General features: G+C 35.7%; 1 pseudogene; it reads left to right on the top strand.

Annotated features, from left to right (window-relative positions):
• The first annotated feature begins 8,059 nt into the window (after positions 1-8,059).
• LOC122111032 lies at positions 8,060-8,159 on the top strand (annotated as a pseudogene).
• The last annotated feature ends 1,940 nt before the right edge of the window (positions 8,160-10,099 follow it).

The following is a 10,099-nucleotide window of genomic DNA, read 5'->3' as shown; positions in this document are numbered from 1 at the left end:
CAACAAGACACTGTCAAAGCAAAAAGTTACAGCGAAATTAAAAAGGAACAAGGTGAAGAAGAATGCCCACTGGTGTGAATGCCAGTTGCAAAATTAAGTAGCATGATACATTTAATCAGAAATCAGCTGTTCCTCATTTGAAAATACAGGTTATAATTGTTAAATTTAATACCTAAAATTTGAAACTGCACAGGAAAGAATATCCACAACAAAACTTTCAGTGTTACTGGGTGCAAGAAGTGTCCTGACGTTTGGCAGAGCTACCCCAGCTGCAGTATACGTCTCTTCCCAGAAGGGGGCCTCAGCGTTCCACCAGAAGCCTAGTGCCAGGCCCCAGAGGACCGCTCCTCAGATGGGTTCATTTCTTCAGTGGATTCATTTCCTTGATACAAAGCATCTGTATTTGTTGCTTCTGCCATTTGAGCGATGTCTCCAACTTGTTTGTTTTGAATTACTTTACAGACTGGAATGAAATTGTGGTGGAAGTATTTTTATATTGCTGAGAATAGCAGCTAATCACAGTTACATGCTTCGAAGGACTTATAATTGCTTGGTTTTGCATGTGGTGTTTTTAACGGCATTTGAGACATTTTATGAGGAAGGATATGCATGGTTTCAAATCTACAACAATGATGCATGCACCTTCAATTTTAACTACTCTAACATTTGTCTTCTCATTAAATGTTAGTGCCATGAAAAAAAAAGATAAATACTTAAAAATTATGTAAGTTTATAGATGATATTGAGAGAAGAAAAGGATAAGATGAGAAGAAGGGAGGGATAGAAAGGAGACACGAAAAACACAAGACCACAGTAAAACTCCAAGACTACACTATAGCTACCGGCACGACTATGTTTATTGCAGCATTATTTACCATAGCTAAAATAGGGAACCAACCCAGATGTCCCTCAGTAGATAAATGGATAAAGAAAATGTGGTATATATACACAATGGAATTCTATGCCTCCATCAGAAAGAAGGACATTGCCCCATTTGTTCAGAAAGGGAAAGACTTGGAAAAAATTATATTAAGTGAAGTAAGCCAGGCCCAAGGTAAAATAGGTCCCATGGTCTCCCTTATTTGCAACAACTAGTCTATGTCTGAGTCAAGCAGAAAAGATCAGATAAATTAACGTTAGGGGAATGAACCCCAAGATAAGTATTCAAAAGTTTTTTTTTCCTTTCATGCAATTGTTTCTATCATATTTATAAGATGATTTCTATGTTTCTTTGTATGTCCCTTCCCTACGGTATAACCTGTGCTTTCACTGTATTTGATGTTGGTATGATTTGTGGAGGGGAAGGGGAAAAAAATCATTTAACTAGGGATACAGGTGGACCCATTGCAACAAAGAGATGTACAAGTCATTATGTCAACAAAAGAACTTTACAACTTTGGTGGGTGGTGGGGGGAAGTTCGGGTAGGAGGATGGTGGAGTATGGCAAGGGATAGAAGGGGAAACAAAGAGGAGGCAACAATTCTTGATAAGAAAGGTATTCATTACCTTGCCCATGTAATTTTAACTCCTCTGTATGCATTCTCACAATTTAAAAAAAACAAGAAAAAATGGAAAAAGCAAAAATATGAAACACTTAAAAATTATGTAAGTTTATAGATGATCTTGAGAGAAGAAAAGGATAGGATGAGAGAAAGGGAGGGATAGAAAGGAGATACGAAAAACTGAAAACTAAAAATTCTCAAAATTTGTTACTTGAAAATTATATAGGTATAAAGAGAAAATGCTGCTATTGAACAAGTTAAGCCAAGGAGGTGGGGGGGGAAGATGGCAGAGGAGAAGCTGGAGGCTAAACAAGCTCTCCCATAGAAAGCACTTTTAGAGTTCCAGTGAACAGTCCTAAGCCAGAGAATCACACCAAGTGTGCCATCACAGGACAGAGAGTTAGGCCAGCTAAGGAAAATCAAGGCAAATAGAGAGATCTGAGCTCTTGCCAGCAGCCGCCACAGATGCGACACAGTTTTTGCAGCCCCCAAGAAGGTGGATAACATGGCAGGAAATCCCAATTACCTCTCAGTCCTATCTCTTAACATTAACGGACTTAACTCTCCAATTAAGCGACACGGACTGTCTAATTGGATTAAAAAACAAGATCCTTCTATCTGCTGCCTTCAGGAGTCACATCTCCTGCCCATAAAAACAAACACATTTTCAATGTTAAAGGCTGGAGCAATATCTACCATGCAAACGGCCCCCATAAACAGGAGGGAGTTGCAATCCTAATATCAGATGAATTTGACTTCAAATTAAAATTCGTGAGAAGAGATAAAGAAGGTCGCTACATACTAATTAACGGATCTCTCCTTCAGGAGAATACAATTCTAAATATCTATTCGCCAAACAATGGAGCACTCAAATTTATCCAAGAAACACTACTTTCCCTCAAATCCCACATAGATCCAAAGACATTAATTGTTGGAGATTTTAACACACCACTCTCCCCACTAGATAGATCAACTCGGCAAAAACTCAACAGAGAAACCGCAGATTTAAACAGCTGCATTGATCAACTAGATCAACAGTAATTCTTTGAAAAAGATAATTTGGGTCAAAATATTTAGGGACAAAGTGCCCTCCACAATGAAAGAAGGCATTGGGCTTACACATTTCTGTTTATAATACTTTCCATGAGGTCTTTGCATGTGAAGCACTGAAACACAGAAAAAAATCTGATTAGATACTTCACACCAGTGATTTCACATTTCAAAGTGGCTCACAAAAAATAATACCCTTATTATCATGAGATAGTGAAAACGTCTCTTAGTACAAAAGCCTAAAAGTTTGGGGGTCACAAAATAATTGAGCAAATAGAAAAGCTTAGAAAACAGTGTTCTTAGAAGCCCTAGCTAAGTGTATTGGCTTCATCAGTGGAGGGAGATAAAAACTTTTTGATATAGATTATCTTAATATTTGTGCTACCTAAAGTGATTTTATAGAGCCAATTTGGCTCACTACAATGCAGAACTGATTGAATGGAATATCAAAATAAATTCCACATCCAAATGATGCAACTTAAAAGAGTTTTAAAGGAGAAACCATGAAGGTTTAGCAGTGGGGAAGGCCTTATAGTGCTTCAGCTTCACTAGACTTGAAGCCAAGAAGCTGTGATTAATTGGATATCAGGCAAGAGTTAAGAGGACATAGAAGTAGAACATGCAAGCATTGTCCTTTGTAACAGACACTGTCATCCAAGGCATGGGTGATTTAACTCTATTCTCCCCCATTCATCTTGTTGAGCAAATGCAAGACTAAGAGAAAAATAATCTATTGAAATAATTTTGCAAAAATGACTTCGCTGTTCCTGATATGATATCTAAGGAGAGTCTAAAGAGAGAAGATAAAATGGAGTATTCTTCAGTTTCCCCTAAGCATCTTGTTAGCCAAATATAACTTTGAGTTAGAAGTGATTGAACCAAAAAGTGTTGGAGTACTTATTTTTGTTGGCACTTTAGACACAGAAGATTTTCAAGGTAAAAGAAAAAAGAATAGCCATATATTTGTGATCACAGATTCTTGGACTGGTTTTATGGAGACAAAGTTTTACATTAGAGTTTGTCCTGATTAACATAAATGTTAGGTTTTCATGGCAACAAGTGCAAGGGGGAAGTTTATTGGACTCGCTTGAATAAGTAAGCAGCATGATAGAAAAAAATGGGGGCTGGGAAGGTGGCTCAGTGGTAGAGCGCTTGCCTTGCATGCCTGAAGCCCTGGGTTCGATTCCTCAGCACCACATAAGCAAAAAGAAAAAAGCTGGAAGTGGCGATGTGGCTCAAGTGGTAGAGTACTAGCCTTGAGCTGAAGATCTTAGGGATAGCACCCAGGCCCAGAGCTTAGGCTCCACAACCGGACCCCCCCCCCCAAAAAAAAAAGATGTAAAATAAATACACAATAAATAATATAGTAGGTTTAGGAAGGTTGCTCAATAGTTTAGTGCTTACCTTGCATGCATGAGGGCCTGGGTTCAATTCCTCAGCACCACATAAGCAGAAAAAAAAAAAGCCAAAAGTGGCACTGTGGCTCCAATGGTGGATTGCTATTCTTGAACTGAATAGCTGAGGGACAGTGCCTAGGCCCAGACTTCAGGCCCCATGACCAACAAAAACAAACAAATAAATGGGTCCTGGAAGGTGGCTCAGTGGTAGAGCGCTTGCCTTGCATTCATGAGACCCTGGGTTCGATTCCTCAGCACCACATAAGTAAAAAGAAAAAAGCCGGAAGTAGTGCTGTGGCTCAAGTGGTAGAGTGCTTTCCTTGAGGTGAAGAGCTCAGGGACAGTGTTCAGGCTCAGAGTTTAAGCCCCACCACCGACAAAAAAGAAAAGAAAAGAAAAGAAAAAAAATTGAAAATAATATTTAGTGAATTACTTTGACCAATTACTTTGTCAGAACAAAGAAGGAAATATATAATTCAAAATCATTGACTTAAAAGTATGAAGAGAGAGTAGTGAAGAGAGATGAAAGAAAACATAGAGAATTGTTTTCTCTCCAGTGTAGTAACGGGTCCTTGATCTTGTTTATTTCATTCTATCTTCACAAGCTATCAAGTATGTCTCAGTACTGGAGTGTCCACTTCAGACAAAGAGAACTCGCAGAAGAAAGATAGTATTTGCAGCAGATGTAGGTGATTTATAACTTTAGACAATCTATTTAAATCTGTTCAAAATTCTCACCTACCGTAAACTTCCCTCTTTGAATATCTTTGTTTGCTTTTCCCAAAACTGCCTTCCATTAACAACTTAAATTTTTGAGAAGTCATGCTCATACTCTATCTAAAGATTGCTGTTTGGTTGTGATTTTTGTGTGTTCTTTAACTGAATTTCAAAAGGTTGTGCAAGTGTGTTACAATTAAATATGTCCATTTAATTGTCCAATGCCCCTGGATCAGATTCACTCCTTCTATCATTGTCAATCAACCCCTTCTCCAAGATTTATTTCAGATTTACCACTTCCTTTATCACATGTGTACATTGACTATTCTAGCTGTACTTGTCCCTTGTTCCATTTTTCATTCATTCTATGTCTTTACTATTATTCCTCTCTGCTTTCAACTTCCTGATAATCGTTCTGTTAAACTGTCTGTTAATACTTTGAAAGGTTTATTTTCATTCTTTGGAGATTCAATCCTGTATATACTTGAACTTATGTCAACTTACATTTCCATAATTTGTTCATCTGCAATAATAATGTGCAAGACTGGAGATGTGAAGCCCCTAGACTTGATTTTTTTCTCATTCATTTGAAAGATTAATCTTTAGTCAACAAGAAAGTTTAAAAATGGCTTAGAATGTATTCCTAACTATCAGTTTTTATAAATGTCTATGTACAATGGTGTGTGATTATTTTACTTTCTATGGGATAATATTTTCTACTACCTATAAGTTTTGGAAAAAGAAGAAAATTAAAATTTACTACTATAGAGGAATGTGATAGAAATAGAAGACAGATTTTATGTTTGTCACATCTCTGATGAGTATCTATATTCAAGACTTACTATGTTAGACTTATAGGGAAAACATAAAACAACGTATGATAAGGCAACTCTTTGTGGCTTTTTAAAATGTACCTTATTAAGTGATGAAATTTACTTTATTAGCTTATGTTTGCGTTTGAAATTTGGGAGGTTGATCTATTTAACATATTTCTGGAAGGCACCTACTGAACAACACAAATGGTGGGTGGTATTATTTCTACACTTTAATGAGTGGTTGAAACAATGGCATTAGTGTTGGGTAAATAAATCAACTCTATTGTAACTTGCTCCCTACACTTGAAAAGCTTATAATTTCACTGAGTATCATCTATTTGTCAAATGTTATTTTGGCGATTGTGATATTTAAAAGTTTATTTGAAAAAAAATACACTTTCAGGAGATTAAATGTTTTGAGAATGACAACATTTTATACCACAGAACCAAGTTTTACTGGAGTACCAAAGTTTTGAAGCACTAAGGATCTTCACAATTAATGTTTTTCTGGATTACATTTGACCTCTAAGTCAAGTTTTCCGGGCCTGGTTAGACCAATTACAGATCTATTTTTCCAGGTAATATTTTCTGGGCCCACTAATGCTGGACTGAAATCTTTCATTAATCATTAGGGGAGGGGTATTAAAAATAATTTTGTGACACTTTGTGATGTTGTTCACTGATATGGTCTGGTCATCTGTAAATTGAAAATTTGAATTACAGTACTTTCTCTCAGATTTTATGATCTCATCCTTCATTTTAAGTTCCCTTGCATTTCACAATTGCTTACTGCTAATTCCTTCTTCTCAAAGAATTGAGGCCCTAAAATATTATAGGAAATGAGAAATTAAGATGGGTCTTCAATTACATTCTGTTGGCATGTTGTATGGGCCTAGGTGAGAAGTCTTGCACCTGTTATCTGATGATGCAGGTAACTGGGACCTGGGATCCTAGGACCCATGGGTCCTGCAGAAGAATAATATCTTTTAGAGATCATATCAGCAAAATTTGGGTATAATCAGTAGGAATGCTTTAGAAATATGGAGAAAAACATTTTGGGACCAGCGAGTTAAAACCATTAACAGGGCAGCAGACTAAAATCCCTTATAGATTAGAGGAAAACAACATTTTTTTACCATGTGAATTCAGAAGACCAAGAACACTTAGAAGGTATCACAAGCTTATACTCAAGACATTACATTGATACTTTTTATATTCCGATATATATTCTAAACCTAATTATTTTATTTTTTATTTTATTTATTTTTTTGTGGGGGTGTTCCGGTCGTGGGGCCTGAACTCTGGGCCTGGGTGCTGTCCCTCAGCTCTTCAGCTCAAGGCTAGCGATCAAACCACTTGAGCCACAGCGCCACTTCTGGCTTTTTTTCTTTTTGCTTATGTGGTGATGAGGAATCGAATCCAGGGCCTCAGTTATGCAAGGCAAGCGCTCTACCACTGAGCCACCTTCCCAGCCCTAAACCTAATTATTTATATTCCAATTCTATTCATTGGAATAAATAATTATCAATTTATTTATCAAATTATCAATTAATTCTAGTAAGTTTCACTGTGTGAAATATAAAATCAGCAAATATAAAATAAAATATATATCTATGTATAATATAATAAAAAAACAGCACATGTTTTACATTGTTCTGTGGTGGTTAGGGTAATAAAGACAACTTTGTTTTAAAGTAATATTGCATTATCTCTACCACAGTATTTCATAGAGCTAGACCTAAAGTTTTACCATTTGTGGATTTACAGTCTGGAGACAAGAGGAAACACTGTGATTAAAGCATTACTAATTTAAGGCCTAATATCGAGGAGAAACACATGGACTTCTCCTGGAGCTATGGAAATATTTGTTGATAGAAAGACAGTAGTGTAAGTTCCTTCCTGGTTGGAAGGTAGACAGACCATGACATTAGGTAATCATGTATATGAACAATTTTTCACCTTCTTGGCTTTAGCTACTTTTGAAATGGTAGGTATCATAAACAATTATATTTTGATAAAATACCTTCTGGTCTGAACAGTTCTGTCTGAACTGTTCATCTCTCTATGATCCCTTGTAACTAAGATTAGTTTTCTTCCAGTAAGACAAAGTATGATTTCAGGGTAAGATATTCTGGTTGGTCTGTTCCTACATGGAAGAAGGGTAAAGGGTCAGGTAGACATTTGTGCCAGTAAGACCTCATTTGGGAAATTTTAAGCTGGAGAAGTTTAGAAGTAGCTCTTAAGCAAGGTTTACTTTGGATCCATTAGCTCCACAAAGCTAACTCAGTTGGACAAATAAGTACTTGAAAAAGCCATCACTTTTGGACCTAGCTATAAATGCTTCAAAGTATGATCAAATCTAAAATGAAAAAGACTTAAAATAGTCAGTGACAAAAAAATTTCAAATGTGAGCAATCGACGAAACAATATAATTTTTCCACTATATACACAATTTTAGGAAAAAACGATCAATAGTATTGTTAGGAACAATAAGGTTTCCTTGTTACAAATAGGCACGCAAAGATATAAGCCTATATGAAGATTGCATCATTAACTACTTAAATTTATAGGATACTACATGCTTCAGCAGCACGTCTACACAAATTAAAACAATACAGAGATTAACATGGCACTTGCACAAGGATGAAATGAAAATTTGTATAGTATTCCATATTTTTCATTCTTCAGATGCAAGAAATGAAAAGCAGTTGTTAAAAAGTTGATTACATAATTACAAGAGTAACAATACATGTAAGTCCTAGAATTAAAGGTTAGTTTCATATCAGTGTATTAAATCTTCACCTCAGAAATACCTTTACATAGCATAACCTTTACAAAACTTTTGAAATTAGTTAAATTTTCATTTTATCCCAAAGAAATATACTAGTATAAGGACCTAGAAAAAAAAAGGAATCTTTAACTTTATATATGGAATGCAATCTTACAGGACACATTTATTAATGAACCTATGTATTACAAAACAAGGTAGAATTCAAATTATATCTAGGAGAGAATGAAATAGATTATGGATATTATGCAAACACAGAATATAGAATATTTTAAAATATCCTTTTTTCAGACAAGCACAAGAAATATCTTTAGTTTTTGTACTACTCATTTCAACAGATAAATTCAAATTATTTCTGATTTAAAAAAATCACAAACTGCAGAAATCATTATACATGTATACCAAAACAAACTCTTGAATATACTTTAACATCAAAATCAGACAATTCACTTGGAAGAATTCCCCAGAATTTTTACAGGAAGATATTGCTGTTATTTGGATTGTGAAAATATTTTCTATGGACACAAAGAATGGACTGGCACTTTCATGCAATTGTTTCGAACATATTTATAAGATGATTTCTTTGTTGCTTTGTATGTCCCTCCCCCATGGCATAACCCCTGCTTTCACTGTATTTGATGTTGGTATAGTTTGTGGCTGGGAAGGGAAAAAAAAACAAACCTTTAAATAGGGATACAGGTGGACCCATTGCAACGAGATGTACAAATAGTTATGTCAAAAAATGAACTTTACAAATTTGGTTGGGGTGGGAGGACAGGGAGAGGGGGGAGATGAGAAAGGATGGGAAGCGGAAACAAAGGAAGAGACAACAATGCTTGATAATAAATGTTTTCATTATCTTGCTCATGCAATTGTAACCCCTCTGTATGGCATTTTCACAATGAAAAACAAACAAACCAACAAAAGAATGGACTGGCATTTTGAAGTTTAAGAAACTTAATTGATACCTTAGCTATAGTAAATAATGCTGCAATAAATATATTTGTTCTGGTAGCTTTCGTATGGTCATGTTTGATGCCCCTCAGTAGATGAATGGATCAAGGAAATGTGGTATATATACACAATGGAATTCTATGCCTCCACCAGAAAGAATGACATTGCCCCATTTATTAGGAAATGGAAAGACTTTGAAACAATTATATTAAATGAACTAAGCCAGGCCCAAGGAAACCTAGGTCCCATGGTTTCCCTTATTTGTAATAACTAGTATATGTCTGACAAAAGCAGAAACGGTCAGATAAGTTGATGTTAGGTGAAATGAACCCAAGATAAAGATTCAAATCTTTTTTTTCCTTGCGATTGTTTCTATTATATTTTTAAGATGATTTCTTTGTTGTTTTGTATTTCCCTCCCACGGTATAACCCCTGTTTTCACTGTATTTGATTTTGGTATGATTTGTGGTGGAGAAGGGAAAAAAACAAACCGTTTAAATAGAGATACAGGTGGATCCATTGCAACAATGAGATGTACAAGACATCATGTCGAAAAACGAACTTTACACCTTTGGCTTGGGGGTGGTAGTGGGAGGGCAGGAGGAGAGTGTGAGGGGGTGATGGGAAGGGATGGGAATGGAAAACAAAGGAGGAGGCAACAATGCTTCATAAGAAATATACTCATTACCTTGTCCATGTAATTGTAACTCTCCTGTATGGTATTTTCTTAATAAAAAAAAAAACTCCAAAAAAAAAAAAAAAAAAGAGAAAAAGAAAAACAAAGAGGGAAAAAAAGAAACTTAACCGAACCATTAAACTTAAGAGAACAATATGTACAGCCTTCCACAATTTCAAAGAGGTAGTGATACATACTTA

This window comes from Dipodomys spectabilis, unplaced genomic scaffold (assembly GCF_019054845.1).
Source record: "Dipodomys spectabilis isolate Male_0828 unplaced genomic scaffold, ASM1905484v1 ptg000084l, whole genome shotgun sequence".
NCBI classification, from domain to species: domain Eukaryota; kingdom Metazoa; phylum Chordata; class Mammalia; order Rodentia; family Heteromyidae; genus Dipodomys; species Dipodomys spectabilis.
Note: the sequence above shows the minus strand (reverse complement) of the source record. Positions and strands in the feature narration are given on the sequence as shown.